General features: G+C 48.9%; 1 long non-coding RNA gene and 1 pseudogene across 2 annotated transcripts; both read right to left on the bottom strand.

The window, feature by feature from the left end:
- Positions 1 to 4663: 4663 nt before the first annotated feature.
- LOC310851027 lies at positions 4664 to 5436 on the bottom strand. The gene is made up of 2 exons (XR_014567545.1): positions 5146 to 5436; positions 4664 to 5034 (listed from the first exon to the last, which is right to left on the bottom strand). It is a non-coding gene; the product is annotated as an uncharacterized lncRNA (long non-coding RNA).
- Positions 5437 to 8020: 2584 nt separating this feature from the next.
- Positions 8021 to 8410, bottom strand: LOC310850192 (large ribosomal subunit protein eL30 pseudogene; annotated as a pseudogene). The gene has a single exon. The product of its transcript is annotated as a large ribosomal subunit protein eL30 pseudogene (transcript).
- Between the last annotated feature and the right edge of the window lie 19542 nt (positions 8411 to 27952).

The following is a 27952-nucleotide window of genomic DNA, read 5'->3' as shown; positions in this document are numbered from 1 at the left end:
GATGTCTATGTTGTACAGGGAAGTATAGGGATGCGGGTGGCGCAGTGGTCTAAACCACCGAGGCTCTTGGGCTTGCAAATCAGAAGGTTGGAGGTTTGAATCTGCACAACAGAGTGAGCTCCTGTTGCTCGGTCCCAGCTCCTGCCAACCTAGCAGTTCGAAAGCACGACAAAGTGCAAGTAGATAAATAGATATCGGTGTGGTGGGAAGGTAAACAGTGTTTCCATGTGCTCTGGTTTCCATCACAGTGTTCTGTTGCGCCAGAAGCGGTTTAGTCCTGCTGGCCACATGGCCCGGAAAGCTGTCTGTGGACAAACGCCGCTGCCTCAGCCTGGAAGTGAGATGAGCGCCGCGACCCCAGAGTCGCCTTTCACTGGACTTCACCATCCAGGGGTCCTTGACCTTCCTTTTCCCTATTCCCATCTTGATGTTTAAAGCGCTCTCCTCCTCCGGAAGTCAGAACGTCTCTCTTCTTTCCTTCACCAGAGTCCTGCAGTTCGCTAGCTGAGACGCAAAACGTTCAAGTCCTGCCACATTGTGCAAAAACATTCCCTGGGTTCTTCTCCTTTTAGGATGTGGAGATTAGGAGTTATTTTCTCAGCGACTGCCGTGTTGCGTACGTTTTTATGCCACAATTCAAGGGGTGGATTTTGCAGCTTCCCCCCATTTTTGTGATGGAGATAATCTGGAGGGCCGGCTTCCGAAGAGGCAGGCTGGGCTTTGGCTGGAGGGGCCGGTCCTCCCTCTGGAAGAGGCCTCTCTGCCCGCCTGCTTCTGGCCGCCTCTCTCCGCAGGTCCCCCCCCCCCCTTTTCCTCCTCCGCCTGACAGCCGGCAGCTGCCTCTGCATCCCAATGAGGGCGGAGCAGCCTGCCTGCCATGTTCTGGGGGAGAGCCTTGCCTGGCACGTCTCGCAAAGCCCTCCTGCCAATCAGGCCTTGGCTTGCATGGATGGATCTGATATTAAAGCTTCATCTAATGAGTTTCCACGCTGGCAGCGCGCAGGGAGGTGTTTGCCGAGAGCACGGACGGCTCTTCCTTCCCCCGCCGCGCCTGCCAAGCCGTGCAAACGAGGAACCGGCTTGTTTGTCTGCGAGATGCCAGGGGCTTCGGAGGCGATGCCAAGGCCAGGCCGACCTCCCTTCCACTTTTCTTTTCTTTTTTCTTTATTAGGTAATTCAACAAAACATATAATCTTAAAAGATATCATCCTTAATTCCCCCCATTTCCCCCCTCCCTCCCATAAAACAACCCCCCTCCCCCCACCCCCTGACTCCCCTCAGTTCCAATCTCTGATTTCTCTATAAATGCTATTCTCTCTGCATGTTGCAGAATTGTATAAGTCCTTAATTTATCTAACTGATTATTATCAATAAAAAGTTTGTGAGTGTTTATTCAAAGCCTGCCAGGGAGTCCAATTCACTTGGTTGCATCTTTAGATTCCTCTTTGAAGTCACAGTTATCCTTGTCCCGTAGTTTATGTGTCAATTTTGCCAGTTCTGCCTAGTCCATCAATTTCTCTTGCCAGAATTCTTTAGGCGGGATTTCCTCCTTCTTCCATCCTTGTGCTATTAAGACTCTCTTCTTTGGCAGGTCTTTTCCTACAATCCCTAATGCTTCAGGTCTTTTGACAAATGTTAGATGGAACATTTTCTTCAATTCATTGTATATCATTTCCCAAAATTTCTTAATTTCATTACAATCCCACCACATATGATAAAATGTCCCCTCTTCTCTTCCGCGTTTCAGGCCCAGCCGGCACTGGTGGGCTCTGGGAGATGCTTGCTTTGGGGCTGCCCCCTTCCAGACCCATTTCTCACATCGCAGCTGAATGCCCACCCTCTGTGCAGGTGGCACACCTTTCTGGAGGAGAGGGATCTTGCCCCAGATTCTTCAATGCCCCCCCAGGACTGGATCTTGCCATGCCCCGACATGGGACTACCAGAGGAAGCAGCAATGGCCACTGTTACAGAAATTACGGGTGGGGGGGCACATCTTTAAAGTTGTTAAATGTTACAAATACTATGCCTGAATGTATCCTTTCAACTTGACAGCTCAGGGAAGTCACCTAGCTTTAAAAATAATATAAAATCATCTCCTTTGCCAGTTTCCTCCATTCCAAAGCTATTTTCCACTTGAAAAGGGACTCCAGGAAGTTCCCAAAGGTGACAATTGCTGGGCTCATTGTTAGCCAAAGGAAGCCAAATCTCATCACCTGACTCGCCTACCGCTTCAGACATGCAAAGGAACTTCTATTGTACTTTTGGGTGGTGGGCACTTAAGACATATTTGTCTATGCTCATCTTATACTTGTGTGTTGCCCTGACACATCTGTCTATGCTAAACATGTGTAACCCGCCCCTTTTGTGACATGTCAGTGATGTAGCAATGATGTATCAGTGATGCTGTACAAACTGTATTCTGGGATATGGTGGGAAACTTTTAAAAGTCCTTGTCACCCCATCCTCGGGGTTCAAAATTCTTCTTTGAACCTGTTGCGCAATAAACTTTGGTCTACAGCAATTTGCTCCGGTTGGGGGCTGGACTCCTTCCTTCCTTTATTCCGCAGGGACCCAAGGGCTCTGCCCGACCAGCTGGGGGACTGAGCAGCCTCACACCCAGATTTTTCCATAACACCATTGAGGTGTCCGGTTGGCCACTGTGAGGACAGGATGCTGGACTAGGTGGGCCCCTTTGGGCCTGATCCAGCAGCCAGGCTCTGCTTATTTTCTTATGCCTAGTGCTGGGAGAAGTTTTGGCCGTGCCTGGTGTAGCAGGAAACCCCCCCCCCCATCATTCAGTTTGTACAAACTCCACACCACATACGCTACGCTTCTGTTATAAATTCATAGAAAATCAACCATACATCGGATTTGCACAGCTCCACTTTTATTTTACTCCATGAAGGAAGGACTACAAAATGGGGAAGGTTTGATACAGGCCAGCCATAATCCCTTCACCATCCCAGCACATCCACAGGAGCCCTGCCCAGTTGCTATGCCAACCCTGATGGTCCTAGACAGAAGACCATCAAGATCACAAAGAACTTCCATATGGGAGTGGATTCAGCATGGACTGGAACAAAGGACAATGATCGGATCTTCCCTCTGGGGGCAGGAAACTGCAAACTCCCCTCTGTCACCTGGAAAGTACTCATGGGGAGGGGCGAAGGGGGAACCAGCCAGGTGACAGGACACTCAGGTTACCACCACCACCCCTCCCTCAACCCCTCCTTTCTGTGATGTATGCATGATGTTTCTGGGGCTGGTCTTGATCTACAGGGCGGGAATTTCAAAAGTCTTTATAAGGCCTTGCACACCATTTTTTTCTGGGTCCCTTCTCTCTCCTGCAGGTGAGGGGAGCACCCTGTTGCAACAGTTCAATAAAGGCCAAGCCTACAGGCTGCTGCTTTGCTCCAAGTAATCCTGGTGGGTGTCTTTGTTTTTGTCCAAGGGAGCCCTCGGATTTTTCCATTAACACTGGGTTGCCATATGTCCTCTTTTCCCAGGACACATCCTCTTTTCCACGTGTATGTAAAACGAGAGTCGTCACAGCGATCCATAGTCAAAAGTTGGCAGACCTGTCCTCTTTTTCGCTCTTTGAAATATGGCAGCCCTCGGCTGTGGGGCAGAGCTATCTCCCAGCCTCTTGCAGCAGGGTTTTGCAGGAGCTGTGCTGCGCCCTGAACGGCTTCTGGGCTGAAGCTGGAGAGGCAGCTGACACCTTTTGAGGCCGCATCCTGCGCTGGATCGAATGGGGGACCCTGCTGCCTTTCCTCCAGCCCTGCAAGGCACCATCCAGCACTCAAAGGGTGCTTCAGTCCGCCCCTGCAGTAGATGTTTTGGTGTCAACCTGGAATAATGAGTGTTTCTGGATTCTTGGCTCCATAGGCACACACATCAAAGCGGGGCCCCTTAGTTTTCCTCTTATCGCTCAGCAACACTGCAGGAGCAGCGCCAAGAATGACGCCAAGAATGACTCGCCTTCTTCCATCACCTTCTCAGCTCCTCAACCAGAATTTCCCCTTCCCCCCCCACCCCACGAAAACCCCTGGCTTGCAGGATTGTGGTTCCTTTGCTCTGTCATCCTCCCTGATCCCAGTCCGCCCTCCTGGCCACCTGGGGGCCTTTTGTGCCTCTGAATAATAATAATAATAATAATAATAATAATAATAATAATAATAATAATAATAATTTTTATTTATACCTCACCCTTCCCAGTTCAAAAACCGGGCTCAGGGCAACTAATTTAAAACACTTAATTATAAAAGCAGCATAAAATACAGTAGAAAAACACGAATAACAATAAAAATAAAAAATCAGTTAGATAATCCCCAGGGCTAGGAGGCTGAATTGGTCCTGCTTGGGCCAGCGAGGAGACCAGGGGAGAATTAGCTGTGGGGTCTCAGAGTGGGTAATCTTCATAAAAGGGGAGGGGGAGGGAAGCCTCCAGACCTCTGGGGCATCAGCAAAGATGACTGATTGATTGATTGACAGACAGACAGACAGACAGACTGAGTTTACTAAGATGCTGTTTTCTGAGCAGGATCTGCACCCTCAGCTGATTCCAGCAAACGTTCAAAACATCGAAACACAGAGCCTTGGAAATTCAAAGAGACAAAACACGGAGCATGTCGGTAAACTCAAATGACAGCAAAGGCAAACATGGAATAAATTCTATATTACAAAGCACAGCAAGAAATAAACCATCTAGGCTTAAGTAGATGAATGCAAAGCAGAGTTAAGTGACAATCTGGCGCTGGTCTTGTCCTGGAGGAGCCTGGCTTAACTGCCGTTCAGAGGGGAAGGGAAAGGGGCAGCTGGCAGGCAGGTGGCCGCCATGGCTTTACTCTAGAGGAGGCTGACCGCAGCAAAGGCAAATGTTGGGCAAGGCAGTGATGGCCAGTCTCTTCGCCATCTCTTCAGATGACTGGAGAAACCGTCCTCTGGCGAACTTGGAAAATGCAGCGGGAGACTCTGGGCTTGTTTGGTTTATTCCGTGAAATTTAGACACGGCTCGATTGTAAAACACAACAGCTGCGCAGCAGTCCACAAGGAGAAGGAAACAATGAAATAATCGGTAAACACAGCTCTTTAAAACACTCAGAAATAAAGTCAGCAATGAAATGAAAAGAGATTAAAACGTACACTGGCGCCGTCCGTGTCTGGGTAGGAAAAGATGTTCTTAGCAGGTGTGGAAAAGAGTACAGGGAAGGCCTGGTGTCAAGTGGCAGGGAGTTCCAGAGTGCAGGTGCCACCACTCCAAAGGTGGAGCAGGTGTTCTGTGGAGCCTGTGACAGGGCCAGTTCTGGAATCAGGAGGCGACTCTGAAGAAAACATGATAGGAAGGTAGAATCATACAAGTGCAGAGCTGGAAGGGACACCAAGGGTCATCTAGTCTAACCCCCCAGCAAAGCAGGAACCACAGCTAATACATCCATGACAAAGGACCATCCAGTGTCTGCTTAGAAACCTCAAAGGAAGGAGAGGCCACCGCCTTCCATCCCACCCTCATTTTGTCTTGGGAGACACTGCAGGAGTGCAGGAGAAAAACACCCTTCCTTCCTTCCTTCCTTCCTTCCTTCCTTCCTTCCTTCCCTCCCTCCCTCCCTCCCTCCCTCCCTCCCTCCCTCCCTCCCTCCCTCCTTCTTCGCATGCTGCATTTCCATGGTTCAAACCATGTTGAGGACACCTTACAACATGAAAAGAAAGCGTATCTGCAGCATAACATAGGTTGTCATTCATAAAGAATAAATAAAGCTTTTAAGGATACAAAATCAAACTGAACAACTGCCACATAAATTACTGTACAACAAAATGAAAAACAAACCCACAGAAAGCCAACAGCAATATCAGCAGCAACAACGACCCCCTCTCCAAACAGGACCCCCCCCCAACCCAAGAGTCTGTTCAGCAGCCTGAGGGTTGTTCTTTTTTTGCAGTTGGAGTCAGTCCGGGCTCTGCCCTCTCAGGCCAGGTGGGACCAGGATTTCCAGGACTCCCCTCCTCCCTCCCTCCCTCCCTTCTTCTGCACTTCACCTATTCCCCCCCCCCCCTGGAGGTGATGGGAACTGGGCAAAGCCCATGTCCTGCCTCTGGGGGTCTGCATCACCCCCCTCTGGGCATCACAGGGGACAGGCAGGGGGGGGGGGCTGGCTTGCCTGCCCCCCTGCTGGCGTGTCTGAAGGGGAGATGACTGCCCTTGAGGAGGATTTTGAATTCAACATGGAAATCAGCCCTGCTAAGCCCTGTTTGGGAAGACCTGATGGAACCTCCAGGTCCAGAGGAAGTCTATCTGGATTCTTCTGGCTTTTAGGGCTGTTTTCCCACTCTCTGAACAGGATGCTGGCCAGTTCCAGCAGGCTAGTCTTATGTTATGAAGGCTTCTGCACCCCAGTTGCTGGAAGCCAAAGGAGGGGAGAATGTTGCTCTTGTGTTATAATAATAATAATAATAATAATAATAATAATAATAATAATAATATACAATAGTCCATTGAAGATTAAAAGCTTCCCTAAACAGGGCTGCCTTCAGATGTTGTCTAAAAGTCTGGTAGTTGTTATTCTCTTTGACATCTGGTGGGAGGGCGTTCCACAGGGCAGGCGCCACCACCGACAAGGCCCTCTGCCTGGTTCCCTGTAACTTGGCTTCTCGTAGTGAGGGAACTGCCAGGAGGCCCTCGGAGCTGGACCTCAGTGTCCGGGCAGAACGATGGGGGTGGAGACGCTCCTTCAGGTCTACTGGGCCTTTGAGGCCATTTAGGGCTTTCAAGGTCAGCACCAACACTTTGAATTGTGCTCGGAAACGTACTGGGAGCCAATGTAGGTCTTTCAAGACTGGTGTTATGTGGTCTCGGCAGCTGCTCCCAGTCACCAGTCCAGCTGCCGCATTCTGGATTAGTTGTAGTTCCCAGGTCACCTTCAAAGGGAGCCCCACATAGAACACATTGCAGTAGTCCAAGCGGGAGATAACCAGAGCATGCACCACTCTGGAGACAGTCTGCGGGCAGGGAGGGTCTCATCCTGCGTACCAGATGGAGCTGGGAGACAGCTGCCTACCTGGACACAGAACTGACCTGCACCTCCATGGACAGCTGTGAGTCCAGAATGACTCCCAGGCTGCGCAGCTGGTCCTTCAGGGGCACAATTGCCCCATTCAGGACCAGGGAGTCCTCCACACCCACCCGCCCCCTGTCCCCCAAAAACAGTCCTCCTGTCTTGTCAGAATTCAACCTCAATCTGTTGGCCGCCATCCACCCTGCTTGTGGGCTTCTCTTCTGCTTGGTTCAGCATGAGAAGAGGAGGATGGAGGAGATGGGCCTCCTTTGGTTCTGCTCATGTTCTTGTCTCCTTGGAGAGGAGGAGGAGGAGGAGGAGGAGGAGCAGGGAGGCTGTGGGGAGGTGGAGAAGAATCTCCGAAGCCCCTTCTCCATGTTTCCCGCTCCCCCTCCTATCTCCGGGAGGCAGGCTGTGTCTTCCGCGATGCCGCTCTGAGCAGATGGCGCTGGATAAAAGGCTCGCTTTCTGCTCGATTTGCAAATCTGGGCGCATTTGCCAGCGGGGTTAGGAGCCTCTCGGAGCATCCCTGAAGGTCCTTGTCAAGCGGCGCATTTGCTCGCCGGAGGCTTATTTAAATTCAATTGAGGTTCTGCCGGGAAGTGGAGCTAAATGGGCATTTAAGGATTATCTTTATTTATTGACTTAGAAGATGTACCAGCTCCTGAACCCTCCCCGCTGCTGCTGGGGGGGCCTCTGGGCGCGCCTTCCCTGCCCGCACCCGGTGGCTCGTCGAAGGTCACCCGAGGGGCCCGGTGGGCATTGGTGGGAAGGTGGCAACTGGCGGTGCCACCAACTGGGGAGCCCCCCCCCCCCCAGATAAAAGGCGGCAGGCGTGTTCTCCAGATGCATCTCAGAGGGAGGAGACCCCAAGCGCAACCTGACTTCTCACTTGGATTTTGTGGGAGTAAAAATAAGCCTGGGACATTTCCCAGCTGCTCAGTGGGTATTTTGCTTTCTTTTCCCCCTTTAGATTTGTAACCAGTTTTATTACACAAAATGTAAAGTTCAGCAATATCTACTTCTCACTGGTTTGCTCTGGCCTGCTTCTAATGATGTCAGAATCACCTGGGCCAATGATGACAAGTGTACACATTCTGTAGTACTTTCCACAAACTGTACCCAATTCAGTATTGTAGTGGTGCACACCAGTTTTGGCCAACATACCATAGTATTCAGTTTCTGATTTCCTTAGAGCTGGGTAGTTGTTGGCTAGGATGACCAACTTGGCTTTGCCCTGTAAGATCATTTTCAGAATCTGCTTGTATCTCAATACATATTTACCTCTTTTCATAACCAGCTGAAGTCTAGAGTTTATGGACTCGAGGGACTTTTTTCGTCTTCTTGGCAGCCACCATCCTGTTGACTCACATCGGCTCTGCCGTTACCAGAGAGGCACATCTGGGTATTTTGCTTTCCAGTGGTGTAGCGTGGGGGGTGCAGGGGGCCCGGCCGCACCAGGCGCAACATCTGGGGGTTAGGGTTAGGGGGTGCAAATCCATGGGTTAGGGGGTGCAAATTACTTGCCTTGCCCCGGGTGCTGACAACCCACGCTGCGCCACTGTTGCTTTCTGAACGCAGGTAGTAAGAAACCTGCTAGATCTTGCCAATGGCCCATCTAGTCTAGCACCCTCTTTTCCCAGGGGCCACTCAGGTGCCTCAAAGGGGAACCCACAAGCACAAGAGAAATACTGCCCTTCTGAGGTTTCTAGCAAAAGACATTCAGAAGCATTTCTGCCTGTGATGGTGGGGGCAGAACACAGCCACCTGGACTCGCAGCCTGCAATGGTCTTCTGCCCCTCCAGAAATTCGTCTCTGCCTCTTTTGAAGCCACCCTGTGGGGATGTTGTGGACAGTAAAGGTAAAGGGACCCCTGAACATTAGGTCCAGTGGTGACAGACTCTGGGGTTGCGGCGCTCATCTCGCTTTACTGGCCGAGGGAGCCGGCGTACAGCTTCCGGGTCATGTGGCCAGCAGGACTAAGCCACTTCTGGCGAACCAGAGCAGCGCACGGAAACAATGTTTACCTTCCCGCCGGAGCAGGATCTATTCATCTACTTGCACTTTGACGTGCTTTCGAACTGCTAGGTGGGCAGGAGCAGGGACTGAGCAGCTGGAGCTCACCCTGTCGCAGGGATTTGAACCGCCAACCTTCTGATCGGCAAGTCCTAGGCTCTGTGGTTTAGACCACAGCGCCACCCGACTTCCGGAGGCGGCGCGAAACAGCAATGGCGGTCCTCTTCGCGCTGTGAAGAGGGGCTCCGCGAAAAAGGGTCGTCCGCTACGGCAAAGCGGAGACCCATCAAGAAAAACCGCAGGCAGAGCGAGCCTGCGGCCGTGGGACTCGGCGGGCGCCTTGAGCCCCCCCAGAAGCGGAGAAGGAGCCTCGTAAGAGGCTCCGGAACGTGAAAGGGGGAGCGGCGCTGTGAGTTCATCGCTCTTTTCGTGGATGCAAAGCTGCTGCTGCTGATGAGCGCCGACCTTTCTTCTTGAAAACATCGAAATTGGAGCAACATACCCGTGAGTAAGGGGTTTAAATCTTTAACCAAATTGGAGAAATTCGGCTGAAAACGGGAGGCGAGTAACAGGAAGTCCGCCTCCCGACTCTGCTAATTAGATCAAAGCAAGGGCTCTGAAGCGAGCTGAAGTGTTTAAAAGGGACTGTAAAAGTGGAAGAAAGAGTGCATTGATAGACTGTATCTTTGAGGAGAAAAGGGAAAGAATTGTGAAATTTATGGACTTTTGCCTTCTGGAACTGTCCCCCTATTTTTGAGCTAAACGGAATTAAAAGGGGTAACCCCGTCATCGGGCTGCCAGTGTATAGAAGAGAACTGTCAAACTGCTGTCAAACTGACGACATTGTAGCAGAGACTTAAACTGTTGCATGGACTGAGATATTAACGTTTAACATTGTTGCTGAGACCTCCTTTGACACCTTGTGGCTGGAGTTTAAGAAACTGGAAGCTTTGGAAACCTTCCTTTTGTGCATTGGAATTACAAAAATTTAACATGGGGAATATAGGAACTTCAATGGCAGAAAATAGTTCCTTCCTTCTTTGAAATTTTGAAATACTCCCCCTAGAGGATTGTGGAAGTATAGTGGCCTGGGAATTGAACTTTATTGAAATTCTTTGTGGTTTAATTGTTTATACTTTGGACTCGTCTTTCTCATGGGACAAAAGATCATTTGACCTTGAACAGAGGCAGGTGTGGAATGAGCGGCTCAGGGAGAACAAGAGCAGCTAAAGCCAAAGATAAAGAAAAAGAGAAAAAATCTGGGCAACTTATGCAAACAACTTTAACTCATCATCGCAGATCATCCGTCCCAACTGTGCTGACAGCACAGGAGGTGGAATTTGTACAGCCTGCTACAGAAGATATGGCAACTGGAGGATCTGAAACAGTTTTGAAACAAATTTTGGAACAACTGGCAGTTTTAAATCAAAAAGTGGATAATCAAACATCAAAAATTGACCAAGCTACATCCTCTATTGGCAGATTAACTGAACAGGTTTCGCAGCACACCCAGGCGATTGAAAAACTGCAAGGAGCTACGGCTGAAAACTACAAATTAGCTGTGGAAGCCAACCAAAAAGCAGAACAGGCGAATATAAAGGTTGATGAAATTAAAGGGGAAGTAAGGCCTCTGAAAAGACAGGTAGGGGAACAACAAGCCTACCTGTCATTGGTTGAATTGAAAAGTAAAGAAAATAATCTCAGGATAAGGGCTATCCCGGAACTGGAGAAAGACAACCTAGAGGGATTTCTGACACTTTTGTTCTCCAAATTCTGGGGAATTGAGGAAGAAAAGGACTTTAAAATTGTGACAGCCTTTAGACTGGGAAGATCTGTAAAGAAAGACAAGTCCAGAGACTGCTTAGTTATTCTGAGATCAAGAGAAGAGAGGGATAAGATATTAGGCCTACATTTCAAGAAATCTTTGGAGATAGAAGGCAAAAAGGCTGAAATTTACAGAGATATACCCAAATATCTCTTGGAACTTAGGACTACCTATATAGACTTGACTAAATTGTTGAGAAACAACGGAATTCCTTATAGGTGGGAGTTTCCACAAGGACTTTCATTTACTTACAAAGGAAGGAAAATAAAAATTAAATCACCTGAAGACCAGCAGAAGTTCCTATACGACCACGAGGAGGACCTGCAAAAAGGAGCTGCAGCTTCTTGGCCTCCACCACCACCGGGACCACCTTGGATCTGGACCAGCACTACCACCTCCGGGATCGGAGGGAAACTTAGACACCCCATTGTAGGACCCGTCAATTGAATCAGGATGTCTCTGCAGCTTCTCAGTTGGAATATAAATGGCGGAAATTCCCCGGAAAAAAGAAGAAAAGTTTTTCACATTTTGAAAAAGGAACAATTGGACGTTATTTGCCTACAAGAAACACATGTGACAAGGCTCCACAGAAAAGTGCTAATTAATAAAAGACTAGGCCAAGAATTTATTTCTTCGGATAAAGTTAAGAAAAGAGGAGTGGTGATATATGCAAAGGAGAGCCTGTCACTGAAATTTTTATTTAAAGATGAACATGGCCGAATTTTGGCGATTGAAATACAGACACAAGGAGAAAAATTTTTGATATTAGGAATATATGCTCCAAATGAGGGAAAATCGGAATTTTTCAGGAAGCTGCATGAGACTATGCTGGATTACTTGGACTATAATAACATCATTATGTTGGGTGATATGAATGGGGTTGTGTCTGTAAACATGGATAAGTCACAAAGTGCCAACATATCGAAAGATGGCAGACTACCTAAAACCTTTTTTGAAATGACTGACAATATGGACTTAATCGACATATGGAGGGTTAAGAACCCTCTAGGGAAAGAAGGAACTTTCTTTTCTGAAGCTCATCTGACATGGACACGAATCGACCAAATATGGACAACTAGAGGACTGGCACCTAAGACTAGAAAAGTGGAAATCTGCCCAAAAACCTGCTCCGACCATAATGCTTTGAAAGTGGAACTGAGACTAAATACAACCGGATCCTTTAGATGGAAAATGAATGACACTATATTAAGAGATCAGGAGATTGTTAAGAAGGCCCAAAAAACTTTAAAGGACTATTTTGAGATAAATTTGAATACCACCGTGGAAAAAAGAATAATCTGGGACGCAAGCAAGGCAGTCATGAGAGGGTTTCTAATACAACAAAACACGATTAAGAAAAGGCTCTGGAATGAAAAGAAGGAGAAGATATTGGAGAAAATAAGAGAAGGAGAGAAAAAATTAAGATCTAGGCCTAAGTCGAAGGATGTGCTAAGAGAAGTGAAATTTTTCCAGGCGCAATATTCAAAATTGATAAATCAAGAGGTGGAATGGAAAATTAAACAAATGAAACAAAGATCCTTTGAATCAGCGAATAAGTGTGGGAAACTGCTAGCCTGGCAGTTGAAAAAGAGACAAAAGCTTAATACAGTTACAAATCTAGAGATTGAAGGGAGAATGGTTCAGAAACCTGAGGAAATTAGAAAGTGTTTCCAGAGATATTTCAAAGAACTCTACTCACAAGGGCCGCAAAAAGCTTCCGAGGTGGATCAATTTCTTAAAACTAATGGATTACAAAAAATACCCCAGGAAATGAGAACAAACCTGAATTGCAACATCACACAGCAAGAAATTGAAAGTGCCATTCAGAATCTTCAATTGGGCAAGTCTCCAGGCCCTGATGGTCTAACCTCCAAATATTACAAAGTTTTAAAGGATTATTTGATACAACCCTTGATGGAGGTTTGTAACCAGATCATGGAGGGAAGGAAGGCACCGGAAACGTGGAAAGAAGCTTTCATCACATTGATACCTAAACTAGAAACTGAAAAGACTCAGCTTAAGAACTACCGCCCCATCTCACTCCTAAATGTGGATTACAAAATTTTTGCAGATATTCTGGCAAGTAGATTTAAAAAAGTATTAAATGAAGTGATCCATAAGGACCAGGCTGGCTTTCTCCCTGGTAGGCATTTGTTTGACAATACAAGAAACATTATTGATATTTTGGAACTTCTACAAACAAATCTTAACACTAGAGCGGTCTTAATTTTTATTGATGCAGAGAAGGCCTTTGATAATATTTCTTGGATGTTCATGAAGAAAAATTTGGAAGGGATGGGAGTGGGGCGGGGGTTTGAAAATGGTATAGGAGCAATCTATTCAGAACAAAAAGCTAAATTGATAGTAAACAATGTGGTGACAGAGGAGTTTAAAATTGAAAAAGGGACACGCCAGGGGTGCCCCCTATCCCCCCTATTGTTCATCTCAGTTCTGGAGGTGTTGCTAAACATGATTAGAAAGGACCGGTTGGTCCAAGGAATTGAGGTCGGAGTGAAACAATATAAATTGAAAGCATTTGCAGATGACCTGGTATTAACATTACAGGAACCAGTCTCCAGCACTAAAAGAGTGTTAGAATTAATTTCTGACTTTGGTCGGGTGGCGGGGTTTAAGTTAAATAAGCAAAAAACCAAAGTTTTAGCAAAAAATTTGACAGTCACAGAAACAGATGAGTTCTCTAAAGAAACGGAACTGAATGTGGTTAAAAAAGTAAAATACCTAGGGGTGTATCTGACCTCCAAAAATTTGAATTTGTTTAAAGATAACTACGAGAAATGTTGGTCAGAAATCAAAAGAGATTTGGAAACATGGTCAAGATTGAAACTTTCCTTGTTAGGCCGAATAGCTGCTGTAAAGATGAATGTATTGCCGAAAATGTTATTTATGTTTCAGGCCCTACAGATCGTGGACAAGGTGGAATGTTTTGGAAAGTGGCAGAAGGATATATCTAAGTTTGTTTGGCAGGGCAAAAAGCCCCGAATAAAGTTTAAAATATTAACTGATGTGAAAGAAAGAGGGGGATTTGCCCTGCCAGACTTGAGGTTATATTATAAATCTGCAGCCTTCTGCTGGTTGAAAGATTGGATTTTATTGGAGAACACTGATGTCCTAGATCTGGAAGGGTTTGATAACACGTTTGGGTGGCATGCATATTTGTGGTATGACAAGGTTAAAGTGCACAAATTGTTTAAAAATCATATTGTCAGAAGAGCAATTTTGATGGTCTGGACAAAATATAAAGACTTATTGGAGAGTAAGACTCCGAGGTGGCTCTCACCGGTGGAGGCCAAGGCACGTAAGAGACTTAACATGGAGGCCCATTGGCCTAAATATTGGGAAATAATTGAAAAAATTGGAGACAATTGGAGGTTGCTGAGCTTGGAAAAACTGAAAACCAAGGTGCGAGATTGGCTGCACTATGCGCAAATTCAGGAGGTCTTTAAAATAGATAAAAAGGTTGGATTCCAGGTGGAAAAATCGAAACTAGAGACTGAATTGTTAGAGCCAAAAAATAAACTACTTTCGAGAATGTATAACTTGCTGCTTAAGTGGAATACACAGGATGAGACAGTCAAATCCGCCATGATAAAATGGGCGCAGGATGTGGGGTACAACATTATGTTTGTAGACTGGGAAAGGTTATGGAACACCGGTTTGAAATTTACGGCGTGCACTGCCTTGAAGGAAAATATTATGAAAATGGTATACCGGTGGTACATGACCCCAGTCAAGCTAGCTAAGATATACCATCTGTCCGACAACAAATGTTGGAAATGTAGAGAGGCGGAAGGGACATTCTTTCATCTCTGGTGGACCTGCCCGAAAGTGAAGGCCTTCTGGGAAATGATCCATAATGAACTAAAAAAGGTACTGAGATTTACCTTACCTAAGAAACCAGAGGCCTTCCTTCTGGGCATGGTGGACCAGAGAGTGCTTAAGAAGGACAGAACCTTTTTCATGTATGCTACCACAGCAGCAAGGATCCTGATTGCAAAATATTGGAAGACACATGATTTACCCACACTGGAGGAATGGCAATCGCAGTTGATGGACTATATGGAATTGGCCGAAATGACTGGCAGAATCCGAGACTTGGGAGAAGAAACAATCGAGGAGGACTGGAAAAAGTTTAAGGACTATTTGAAAAAACACTATAAGCTGTATGAATGTTAAAAAAAAAATGCACCTTTTAGGAAACTCTAGCTTCAGCAAATGTAAGTTAATGAAATGAAAATTAAGACACAAGAATTTAGAGGTAAAATAATGAAACAACTTTATTGTGTTTAATACAAAACGTACAAGAATTGGGTTACAGTAAATTTGAAATCAGGGAACATGATAAAATGGAAGATACAATAAGTTTTGAAATAAGTTAACAAATTGCTGATGTTTTATATGACAGAGAATGCAGGGTTTGGAGGATGCGGGGAAGTCCTTTAGATTTGATGAAAAAAGAACATGGAAATTTGTTATTCTTCTATTCTATTTTCTTATATCTATCCTTTATTCTTTTTTCTGTATTTCTTAAACTCAATAAAAAATATTATAAAAAAAAAAAAAATAGACCACAGCGCCACCCGTGTCTGTGGGAATGTTGTGGACAGTAGGAGAGGATATATTGATTAAATATTATCCTTCTTCACTCACGCTTGTGAGTCAGCAACAGGGCGACATTCCCCTGCATATTTCAGAGAGCTAGTTGGTAGATTTGTTCGAATCTCTTTAGTTAAGCAATCCAGTCTGGCTTGTCCAGATTGGATTATTCCTGGTAAATTCCTCCTTTGTTTCCTCTTTAAAATAATAAAGACACAACAGTCTTCTATTAAGAATAACAAGAAGTTTACTTACATTCAGTTCCCAGTATGATCCCGAAGGCAGGCTTCAGCTTGTAGATGCAGAAGAGAGAGTGAGTTTATCCCATATGGGGATGAGCCCATGTGCTGCTGGCTGGGAGCCAGCAGACAGCAAGAGCATCAAGATGGTATAAAGAGAAGAAGAAGGGAAGATGGCTGCGTGACCAGCCCTGTTATGGGGTCTTCCAGGGTCACATGCAAGGGGAGGATGCTCCAGACCAGGTGAGACAGGAAGTCCTCCTGGCTGGAGTAACACCCCCCTGAGTGTACACTCTGGGCAAACAGGAAATGTTGTACTTGACTGCTTATGTTATATCCCACACCCAGTTTGGTGGCCATCATTGCCTACTGGGGGAGGGAGTTTCCCAGTTTAACTCTGCGCTGCGTGAAGAAGGACTTTCAACTGCCTTCAACCTTCTGACATTCAGTTTCCTTCTCCGTTTCATAGCCTCAGTGTTATGAGAGAGGGAGGAAAACTTTTCTCACTCGGCTTCCTCCAGGACAGGCATCATTTCACAAACTCCAATCACGTTGCTTCTTTCTTGCCTTTTCTCCAAACTAAAACCCCAAATGCTGCAAACTTTCTTTATCTCCCCCCCCCTTGATAATTCTAGTGGGCCTTTTCCAACCCCACAATATCACTTTGAGGTGGTCACCCCAAAGTCCTAGGAGAGGCAAGAGGGGGAAATGGTCCCAGCATGCTTTTGTGTAGTGTGGTGTAGTGGTTAAGAGCGGTAGAGTCGTAATCTGGTGAACCGGGTTCGCTTCCCCGCTCCTCCACGTGCAGCTGCTGGGTGACCTTGGGCCAGTCACACTTCTCTGAAGTCTCTCAGCCCCACTCACCTCACAGAGGGTTTGTTGTGGGCAAGGAAGGGAAAGGAGATTGTGAGCCGCTTTGAGACTCCTGAAGGGGAGTGATAAAGCGGGATATCAAATCTAAACTCTTCTTCTTCAACACCAGGCACCACCCGGCCTCCTGCAGCTTCTCTCTCTGGCACACTGGGCCAATGGAGGCTGGCACTTCCTGGGACAAGGAGATCAGGGCCCCCTCCCTCACAGGGGCTGGACTGGATGACCCCTAGGGACCCCCTTCCGACTCTAAAGTCCTCTGATTCTATGACACAGAAGGAGGAAGTGAAACGGGAGCCTCAGAGGTCGCAAAAAGCATCCCTGAACTTTTTAAAGCTTATTGCTCGGGACCTTGAAAGAGAGCGGAGGAGAGTCTGTAAAAGCAGCAGCAGAACAGCAGAGCCAAAGTTAAACCTTTCTGGCAGGCATTATTAGATCAATAAAGAGTTTGTGCGTGTGTATATATAGATATATGTATATGTATAGGAGGTCTTCCTGTCTCTCTCATGGAGGCTGAATCTCTCCACAATCTACTGGAGCTTTGGCCAGGGGTGGGGGTGGCAGGGTGAGGAGGGCCCTGCTTGAGACATGGGCTGGATCCTGACTCTCCTCCTTTTCCTCCTGGGCAGCTGGCTTCTCCCTCCTCCTCCTCCTGTTCCTTGGCGTGGGCAAAAGGGAAAGTGGGGTAGCCTAGCCCATCTGCAATGGGGCTCCTTGCCCTGGGGGTCCCAACTGTTGCAGGAAACCCCCTCAATCATTCAGTTTGTACAAACATGACACACACACACTCACACGAATCAGCCATACATCAGATCTGTACCATTCCACTTTTATTTTACACCATGAAGGAAGGACTATCAAAGGGGGGGAGACTTGACACAAGGCAGCCAACACTCCACAGAGAGCCCTCCCCAGTTGGCATGCCAACCTTGATGGTCCTAGACAGAAGATCATTACACTCACAAAGGACCTGCATATGGGAGTGGATTCAGCAGGGACTGAAACAAAAGACAGTGATCAGCCCTTCCCTCTGGGGGCAGAAAACTGGGAACTCCCCTTTGTCCTCTGGAAAGTACTCATGGGGAGGGGAAAGGAGGAACCGGAGAGGTGAGAAGACACTCAGGTTACCACCACAACTCCTCCCTCAGCCCCTCCTCTTTGTGATGTGTCAATGATGTAGTCATGATGTAATCTTAGGGGTGTAGCTTGGGGGCTTAGCAGCTAATAAAATTTTGGGGTCTTCTTTTGTTTGGGGCTTCCATCTTGTTCCACCTGGTGGCAGGTGGGAGTCCTGTCGTGACAGTCTTCAAGCCGACTGGCTGCTGTTTTGCTCTGGTATTCCTGGCTGGGGTCCTTGTTTTTTTTGTCCAAGGGAGCCCTCAGATTTCTCCATTAACACCTCCCTCCTGCCCAGGACAGAAGGGGGGGCAAGGAGATTTGGGGGTCAGAAAGGTTCAGGGTGAGCTGTGGCCTTCCTGTGCCTGCTTGCATACCTTTTTTTTCTTTTTGGAGGCATGGGAGTTAGAATCATAGAACTGCAGAGTTGGGGGACCCTGAGGGTCATCTAGTCCAGCCCCTCGCAATGCAGTAATCTCAGCTCCCATTGCAGAGTCCACAGGGTTAGTCATGAAGGGAGAGAACAAGGAGCCAGACCGGAAAGATGCCTCTTGGTTGATCTAGCATGCAGAAATGGAGGCTTCCCGGAATATCCCGGAAACTCTTCCAATGTCAAACGAGGGTAATTAGCATCAGGAAAATAATAATCTCATCTGCTTGTAAAAAAGAGATATCTAATTTAGCATGTTTGTTTTGCTTTCATTTCCTAAGCAGGGTCAAAACTTTGAAACAGCAAGGCTTGCCTGATATGTATGTGGAATTGGGATCCCTTCATCGTTACCAATCAACTTGCGAAACAGAAAATATTCTTCCCACCCTCTGCGTCAGGGCCAGATCCGCTCTTCTACCTTATCATGGGGGTGGTTGTGGAAGGTGGAGAGGGGGGGGTCTCCTTTATGGCCATTATCCCCTAGAGCAGGGGTCTGCAACCTTTTCCAGCCGGGGGCCGGTCCACTGTCCCTCAGACCATGTGGGGAGCTGGACTATATTTTGAAAAAAATAAATGAATGAATTCCTATGCCCCACAAATAACCCAGAGATGCATTTTAAGTAAAAGCATTCATTCTACTCATGTAAAAACAGGCTGATTCCCGGACCGTCCGGGGGCCGGATTGAGAAGGCGATTGGGCTGCATCTGGCCCCTGCCCTAGAGCAATTCCTGGAGGCTCCTGGACCCATAGAGAGGGAAAGGGAAGTATCTAGGGAAGGAGGCCACAATCCAGCCTCCAAGGAAGGAGGGAGACTGTTCCGCTGTTAAGCAGCTCCTGCTGTCAGAAAGTTCTTCCTGCTGTCTAGTTGGAACCTTCTTTCTTTGGAGCCATGGGTCCTGTTAGCGGAGAAATCTGAGGGCTCCCTTGGACAAGAAACAAGGACCCCAGCCAGGAAGACCAGAGCAAAACAGCAGCCAGTCGGCTTGGTCTTGATTGAAGACTGTCGCCACAGGACTCCCACCTGCCACCAGGTGGAACAAGATGGAAGCCCCCAACAAAAGAAGACCCCGACTTTTATTAGCTACTATTCCCCCAAACTACACCCCTAAGGCTACATCACAACTACATCACTAAGAGGAGGGGATGAGGGAGGAGTTGTGGTGGTAACCTGAGGGTCTTGTCACCTGGCCAGTTCCTCCTTTCCCCTCCCCATGATTACATTCCTGAGGACAAAGAGGAGTTCACTGTTTCCTGCACCCAGAGGGAAGGGCTGGTCACTGTCCTGTACTGAATCCACTCCCATTTGCAGGTCCTTTGTGAGTGTGATGGTCTTCTGTCTAGGACCATCAAGGTTGGCATGCCAACTGGGCAGGTTTTCTGCGGACGTGTTGGTATGCTTGAGAGATTATGGCTGGCCTGTATCAAACCTTCCCCATTTTGTAGTCCTTCCTTCGTGGAGTAAAATAAAAGTGAAACAGTACAGATCCGATGTATGGTTGATTTTCTATGAATTTATAACAGAAGCGTCGCATATGTTGTGTGTGTGTCGAGTTTGTACAAACTGAATGATTGGGGGGGGGGGCTCCTGCAACAGGTTTAAGTCCTACTCTCCAGAGCAGGAGAAAACAAGCTTCCTCCATCTTCCATGGGACAGCCCTTCAGATATTTGAAGGTGGCTCTCATATCTCCTCTCAGTCTCCTCTTTTCCAGGCTAAACATTCCCAGCTCCTTCAGCTTTTCCTCATTGACCGTTCAACCTCTGCATGTGCTCCAGCTTGTCAACCTCCTTCTTAATTTGTGGTGCCCAGAACTGGGCACAGGATTCCTGGTGTGGTCTGACTTAAGGCAGAATAGAGTGGAACTATGACTTCCTTTAGGGACTCGGATGGCACTGTGGGTTAAACCACAGAGCCTAGGACTTGCCGATCAGGTCGGCAGTTCGAATCCCCGCGACGGGGTGAGCTCCCTTTGCTCGGTCCCTGCTCCTGCCAACCTAGCAGTTCAAAAAGACGTCAAAGTGCAAGTAGATAAATAGGTACCACTCCGGCGGGAAGGTAAACGGCGTTTCTGTGCGCTGCTCTGGTTCGCCAGAAGCGGCTTAGTCATGCTGGCCACATGACCCAGAAGCTGTACGCCAGCTCCCTCGGCCAGTAAAGCAAGATGAGCCCTGCAACCCCAGAGTTGGTCAAGACTGGACCTAATGGTCAGGGGTCCCTTTACCTTTATGACTTCTCTTGATCTGGACACTAGACTTCTGTGGATGCAGCCTAGAATAGCATTAGCTTTTTTTGCTGCTGCCTCACACTGTTGACTCGTGTGAAGCTTGTGGTCCACCAAAACCCCAAGATCCTTTTAAAATGTACTGCCAGTAAGCCAGGTGTCCCCCATCCTATATTGGTGCAGGTGGTCCTTGACCCTGAAGCCCAGGTGTCCTCTTGGCAGCTGTTCCATTTGCTCACAGGTGATGATGTCCTCTTGTTGCAGGTCAGAGGTCCAAGCGCTCTTTGAGTTAAACTGTGGAACTCCCTCCCACAGGGTGGCTTTAAAAGCAGATGAGACAAGTTCATGGGTAGCAACTGGGTTATGGCTGCAGCGGCTCAGCTCCTGCCCCACAGGCATCCTTCTTTGGGGTGGGGGTCCTGAGAAGGGGTGCATTGCAGCTGCCAACCCCACAAGCATGTGAAGAAAGCCAACCCTCTCACTTTGGCCAGAGGGGACTCTGCAAAGGGGAGGGCTGGTGGCCATGTCTGGGATCCCTCCCCCAACCACGGTGTTCCCAGGGGGGTCTTCTTCCTGGGCATCTCCCCCCCCCCCGCCGCCAACAACCTCCCACTTAGCACTGACATTTCCAGCTGCTGGAATCTGGCCTTGACCAGAGAAAATGAATTTCATGGGATGAGGAAGATGCTGAAAGGCTCCTCCAACCTTGTTGGTGCTTTGGTCCCCGTTGCCATGGCGATCTGAGTCACATCCCACTCTTGCTGCGCTCTTCACCTAGGATGGGTGGGGTGTTTTCCCCCCCAGATGGGGGGGGGGGTGGAGAGCAGTGTGATTGTCTCTCCCTCTCCCTTCAGTCATTTATCCATCTTCTGCTTTCAAAAGGAGAAGAGGGAGGGAATGGCTGCAAGTGATACCCCCCCACCTCTTGGAATAAAGAAATTTTAATGCATTAAAGGGCATTTTAATGTTTTAATGTTGTATTTTAATCTTGTTTTTTAATCAATTTGTTTTTGTATCGGTTGTTAGCTGCCCTGAGCCTGGTCTTGGCTGGGGAGGGCGGGGTATAAATAAAATTTATTATTATTATTTATGATGACGATTGGCATGGGCTGCAGCCTGGCCTTGGCTCATCCTTGGCTCTGCCCTCTCCCCGAAACCAGGAAGACTGGAAGGCCTGGAGGTTTCGAAGCAGAGCTTTGCTTTAGTTGTGATCCCTGCACCCCAGGGGGTTGGACTAGATGATACTTGGAGGGCCCCCCGGTTCAACTCTACAATTCTGTGACTCTGGGCCATCCCTGCGTTTGCTCTGGCTGCTGCACATTTCATGCCCAGGGCTTTCCTGCAGGGGGAAAGCGCTTGTTCAGTTTCATTAAACTTAATTGTTTTCTCATTATTCTAACAATTTGCCTGCAAGCACAACATGCTCCGGCTCTCCTTTGCTGCAGGTGGCGGGAGCACAAGCCCCTTTGGGGAGGGAGAGGAGGGGGCCTGGGCGGATGAGAAACCACCTCAGTACCTGGGGTGTGTGTGGAAGCAGAGCCCTCAGGGACTGCCCCCTCCAGGCAAGACCCAACCATCCTGGGCAGCCGGGGGGGTCTTAAAGGACAGCCTCTTGCTGGCTGGAGGGGGAATCTCTGGGGTCTCCTGCCTCAACCAATGGGAGGCTTTGGGCTCAGGAGCCCCAGGTGATGTTCCACCAACTTGGGTGTGTGATAAGAATTTTAAGGTCTTAGATATATAATCAATGTACCAACCAAGCATGTACATAGATCAGCACAGGAAGACCGACCTGAAACCATTTTTGATTCCCAAACTGACCAAATGTTTTCTCTGCAAGGAGGGAGGAGGTGGGGGAGCCTCCCCATTGCCTTTTCCTTCACAAATCCTGTCTTAAGGGTATGTCTGTCTGTGTTTGAACAGGGGGTGAGCCTGTGACCTGGCTCAGGAACTAAGTATTTATCATTACAAAAGACTGGCCAGGCTCCCCAGGCAATCCAATCAAGTGAGCATTAACAGGTAACCTGGCAGACAGGAGGTAAACAAAGCACTCAGATTTCTGCTGTAGACTGCCACTTCTGTAATGTAGGTATGATGTATCTGGGGGTGGTCTGGGGGCTTGCACACCATTGTTCTGGGTTCCTCCTCCCTCCTCCGTGTGGTGAGTGAGGACCCTGTTGCAGCAGATCAATCAAGATCAGGCTTACGAGCTGCTTTGCTTCTCAAGATTCTCTGGTTGGCCTCTGTTCTTTTCTCCTATCAATGGAGAACCTACGTAAGGACACTATATGGGCTCTTGGATACCCCATACGGGGAAAAGGGCAGGTTTTGTTTACAACAGGTGGCTCTAGAAAGAGGATCAGACCCATTCACGGAGGGGGGAGGACTATAGGGGGCTACTAGGCAGGACGGCTCTGCCTGGCGCCATAGTCAGAGGCAGTAAGTACTGCTGGAAGCTGCAAGGGGGGAGAGTTGCTCTTGGGCTCGGATCCTGCTTCCCACAAGAGGCACCTGGTCAGCAGGTGAGGACAGGAGGCTGGACCAGGTGGGCCTTGGGCTCAATCCAGCATCTGGGCTCTTCTGATGTCCTTATGGAACTCCCAGGTCCAGAGGCAGTCTATCTTGGTTTTTAGGGTCTTAAGGGTATCTGGCCACTTCCAGGACAGGAGGCTGGACTAGACAGTCTCCCTTTGGCCCCACCCAGCAGCCTCTGCATATATAAATATCATTTTTATTGATTTTCCAAATTTTACCACAAATTCAGACAAAATTAATACACCCCCCCCAAACCTTGGTTTCCTGCACTGTGTTCTTGACGTGTCAAAAGTTTCCTCTTGTTGCTGTTTTATTTCTGCTTATGTTCATTGCAGGGGGTTAGACTAGATGTCCCTGGGTAGCCCCTTCCGACTCTACAACCATTGTTTTCACCAGTAGCTTCTGCCCTCGGGAGCAAAACGGCAGCAGAAATGGATTCCTGGCCTCTCCCCTCCTCCTCCCCACGGCTGGTTTCTGGGAACACTTACAAGATTCCTCTGGGTAGCGGCGCTTCGGCTGGAAGGTCCAAGGCAGGAGGGGGGCTTGGCTTCCCCAGGCCCACTCCTCCGGGGGGGGGGGGACGCAATCCCACTCTCTGCAGATCTATATTGACTTCTCTGGGCTCAAAGGCTGAGGATGGAGCAGCTCCAGACAGGACAAGATCCAGCAGAGATATTGGAAAGCTCAGTGGGTAGAGTGCGAGACTCTTAATCTCATGGGTTTGTGCTCTATGTTGCGGGGTGGGGAGAGATTTCTGCATTTCAGGGGGCTGGACTAGATGACCCTGGGCTCCGATTCCAGAGCCACATTTCTATGCTTCTAAGACAGATGAGCTCCAGCCAGTGCTCTAGCTCTAGCTTAGGGCCACACTCTCTTGGGGGCCCTCGAAAAATTTATAGGGAAAAAAACTAGACGTACATTTCCAAAATATAAGGTAAAAAACAAATCAAATAAAACCTACATCCAGCAACTGTGTTTTGTGTTGTGTAGGTTCCTAGGATGTAAGTCATGGGTCCCGCCTGCTCGCCTGCTCCCTAAAATATCCCTGGTTTGCTCCTTTCTATATATGGGGTGCCTACATTCTGCATGGACTGGTTGCAGGGCAACATGGGCAAAGGGCTTGAGATGCCTATGAGGTCCATCAATGACCATCTAGCATATATTCAACACCAAAAACAGTGACAATTTGTTGTTGACAAAGGACAGCTGGACATAGAAAGGGCCCGATTACCTTCAGGAGCTGAGGGCCACATCAAGCCTAAATCCAGCCCTGGCTGCAGCCCAGTTGATCCCAGAGGACCCTGTGGCAGGGAGTTCCATAGTTCAACTCTGCACACTTTCTTCCATCTGTCCTGAGAACCTCCCAGCATTCAGCCTCCTTTCCGCCCCTGAGTTCTGCTGAGAGGGAGGGAAACTTTTCTCTCTCTCTCCTTTCTCAAGGCCAGGCAGCATCTAGTTCTAGGAAACTAATTTTATGCAGCCCTGCTTGCTGAGCCTCCTCTCTCAGCTGGAGTCCAAAAACAGCTTGTTTTTCTCTCTTTCTCCTGCAGATTCCTCCTTGACCTCCAGCCAGGGAGGGGGAAGGAAGACTTGCCCCCCCCCAGCCTCACCCTTTGCAGAACAAGTCCCTTCTGCTGCATGGAGCCGCTTCAGAAGAGTCTCTGGATATTGAGGTCCTCCTTGCCCCAAGATCACATTGCAAAGGAGATGCTGGGGGGGGGGGGGCTATTGACTTAACAAAAGAAAAAGCTCTCACCATTTTTAGCAGGTCCTCCTTTCTCCAGGGCCCCTGAATCAAGAATCACAGGGCTGTAATGGATAATAATAATAATAATAATAATAATAATAATAATAATAATAATAATAATTTATTTGTACCCCACCCATCTGGCTGGGCTTCCCCAGCCACTGTGGGCGGCTTCCAAAAAAAATATTAAAAGGCTCTAATACATCAAACATTAAAAGCTTCAGATCTCTCAGAACCCTCCGCAGTCAGAGATGCTTCCTAATAGCAGCTGCTGGAAACCACAGGAGGGGAGAGGGCTCTTGTGTTTGGATCCTGAGGGTTTGCCCCTGATGGGCATCTGGCTGGCACTATTGAGAAGAGGAGCCTGGCTTTCATGGGCCCCCTCTGGCCTGATGCTCCTGTGGAACCTCCAGGCCCAGAGACAGTCTACAGTGGTACCGTGGTTCTCAAACATAATCCGTTCCAGATGTCCATTCTAAAGCCAAACCAAGGCCCGCTTTTCCGGGGAGAGTAATGCAAAATGGATCAATCCGTTCCAGACTTTTAAAAACAACCCCTGAAACAGCAATTTAACATGAATTTGACTATCTAATGAGACCATTGATCCATAAAACGAAAGCAACAAACAATGTACTGCAGTCACACAATCAGTCAATCAATCAGCAGCTGAACTGGGTTCCACACAGTCACAAAAATAAAACAAACAAAAGAGCTGCAAAAACGCAAAATATGCAAAATAAATAGCAAAAACAGACAGACCTGAGTGTAACACTCAAATCGGAAGCATAACTCTCAAAAATAGCATGTTTGGGGAAAAGTTCGCAAACTGGAAGACTTACTTCTGGGTTTGCAGTGTTTGGGTTCTAAGTTGTTTGAGAACCAAGGGACCACTGTATCTGGATTCCTAGGTTGCCAGTGGCATTTTATGGTGCTGGAGGAGACTCTGGAGAGTCCCATGGACTGCAAGAAGATCCAACCTCTCCATTCTGAAGGAAAACAGCCCTGAGTGCTCCCTGGAAGGACAGATCCTGAAGCTGAGGCTCCAAGACTTTGGCCACCTCATGAGAAGAGAAGACTCCCTGGAAAAGACCCTGATGTTGGGAAAGATGGAGGGCCCAAGGAGAAGGGGATGACAGAGGACGAGATGGTGGGACAGTGTTCTCGAAGCTACCAGCATGAGTTTGACCAAACTGCGGGAGGCAGTGGAAGACAGGAGTGCCTGGCGTGCTCTGGTCCAGGGGCTCACGAAGAGGCGGACACCACTAAACAACAACAACAACAGACTGGATGTCGTCTTAGGTTCTTGTGGCAGGTGGAGAGGGAAAGGTGCTGCTGCTGAGCTGGTCCTGAGAGAAAGACTTGGCAGGGGAGGAGGGGCTGAGGAAGAGGCTGGGGAGGGGCAAAGGGGGTGGGCAGCCAAAGAGGCCTACTGGGAGCCCCCAAAGCCATGGCCATCAATCACAGCAAAAAAACCAAACCCCCTCCTTCTCCAGCAACTCCTGCGGTGATGATTGCTACTCAGCTCTGAGTTTATGAATGGGTCTGTGCTGGGCAGAGGAGGCCGGTGTGTGTTTAATCTCCATTTCCTCATTGATTTCTTCTCCTGATGGCTGGCCGGTTGCTGCCACTTTCCGTGATGGATCTGCCCACTTTAGCCAAATTGCCGCCGCCGCCACCGCCAGACCGGGGGCCTCCTTCCTCCTCTGATGTGAAGGATGGGATCAATTCTCCAGGTGGAAGAAGAAGATTGCGTTCCGACCAAGTATCCCTCTGGCCTCCCTAGGGCAGCAGAGAGAGAGGGGAGGGGGCCCTGGGCTCCATCCTGACCCTTGAGAGAACATATTGGGCCTCTATTGACCAGGCAGACTCACTCCGGTTGTGAGACCCTTGATCATCTCAGCCGCCCTCCTCTGCTCGTCTTCCAGCTTGTCAACATCCTTCTTAAATTGTGGTGCCCAGAACTGGACAGAGTATTCCAGGTGTGGCAGCTTCAGGGCCAAGGAAGGATTTGAACCTGGCTCCCTCCCAGCTCTTAGTCTTCATTTAATCCACACATGCAGGAATCTCAGCGAAAGCAGACATGGCAGGGGCCCCTCCAACCTCTGCTTTGAAACCTCCAAGGAAGGAGAGGCCACTGAGGGGAGGTTTGCTGAGTGAAGCCCTCCCAGGCCTGACCCTGCTGGCTGCTCTGCAGGAGAACTGCCCTCAAGTCACGGGGGGGGGGGGCATTCCTAATCCTGAGCATCACAGAGATGATGGCCAACAGCCCAGTGCTTCAGTTTCTTAGACTGGAGATGGGGAACTTCTGTGGTCCTTCAGAGGTTGCTGGATCCCAGCTCCCATCTTCCTCCCTGGCCATTGCCCCCCACCCCCCACCTGGACCTGAAGGGGGCCTGAAGCCCCAAGACCTCTGGGCGGCCCCCCAGCCCCCAGCCCAAGAGCCCTGTTCCTGTTCCCTTGCTGTGTTGCAGACGGCAAAGAGCTAATCCAGGTCACTCTTTCCGCCCAAATTGAGCATCCTTCAGCTCCTTCAGCTTTTGCCCTCTGGGGGCATCTAAATTGGGGGGGGGGGCTTTTTATGCTGCAGCTCCTGCTGCTGCCACTTCCTCTGCTGATGGATTTTCTGTGTTTCAGCCTCCGCTGCTTTGCTTTGTTTGGATGTTGTCTTCTCACAGTTAGGCTGCTGTGGATATTTTTAAACAGAAAGGCTGGATGGAGGTCTTTTGAGGAAGTGCTGGCTTCACAGCGCTGGCAAGGATGGAACGGAAACAGCCCTGAATGAAACAGCAGCAAGCGGGGGGACCATAAGGAGATCCCTGAAGCCGGATCTGGCCCACCATGCTGAGAGGCCAACCAGATCGGGGGGAGGGGTGTGTGTGTGGTGGGGGTGGCGTGCCCCAGGTGTCACCACTGGGGTGTGTGACAAAATGCTGGGCTGCACTCTCCTGGGACAGACGTGGTGGCCTGGGCATCTGTAGGCTCCGCGCTGCCCAGACCGTCCCCCTGCCACCTCCCCCTCATCTGAGTGAGAGGAGGCAGGGAGACTCCGGAGGCCCCAGGAAGCATCCTGCCCTGACTGGCCCTGCCCCCGTGGGGAGCTGGCCCCGCCTCTGGGCGCAGGCCACTCCCACTGCCCCAGGCTCCCCCTTAGCTTGCTCCGCCGCTGAACCAGATTCCCCCAATGGGAAGCCTGGAAGGCCAAGAGCCACGGGCGTGGCAACGGGGGTGCGGCCCACACCAGGTGTCATCCTGAAGGGGGGGGGACATTCGGCATGGCCCACCCCACCCAT

This window comes from Podarcis gaigeae (assembly GCF_964106915.1).
Source record: "Podarcis gaigeae genome assembly, chromosome: 8".
In the NCBI taxonomy this organism is placed as follows: domain Eukaryota; kingdom Metazoa; phylum Chordata; class Lepidosauria; order Squamata; family Lacertidae; genus Podarcis; species Podarcis gaigeae.
This window is presented reverse-complemented; position numbering and strand designations above follow the sequence as displayed.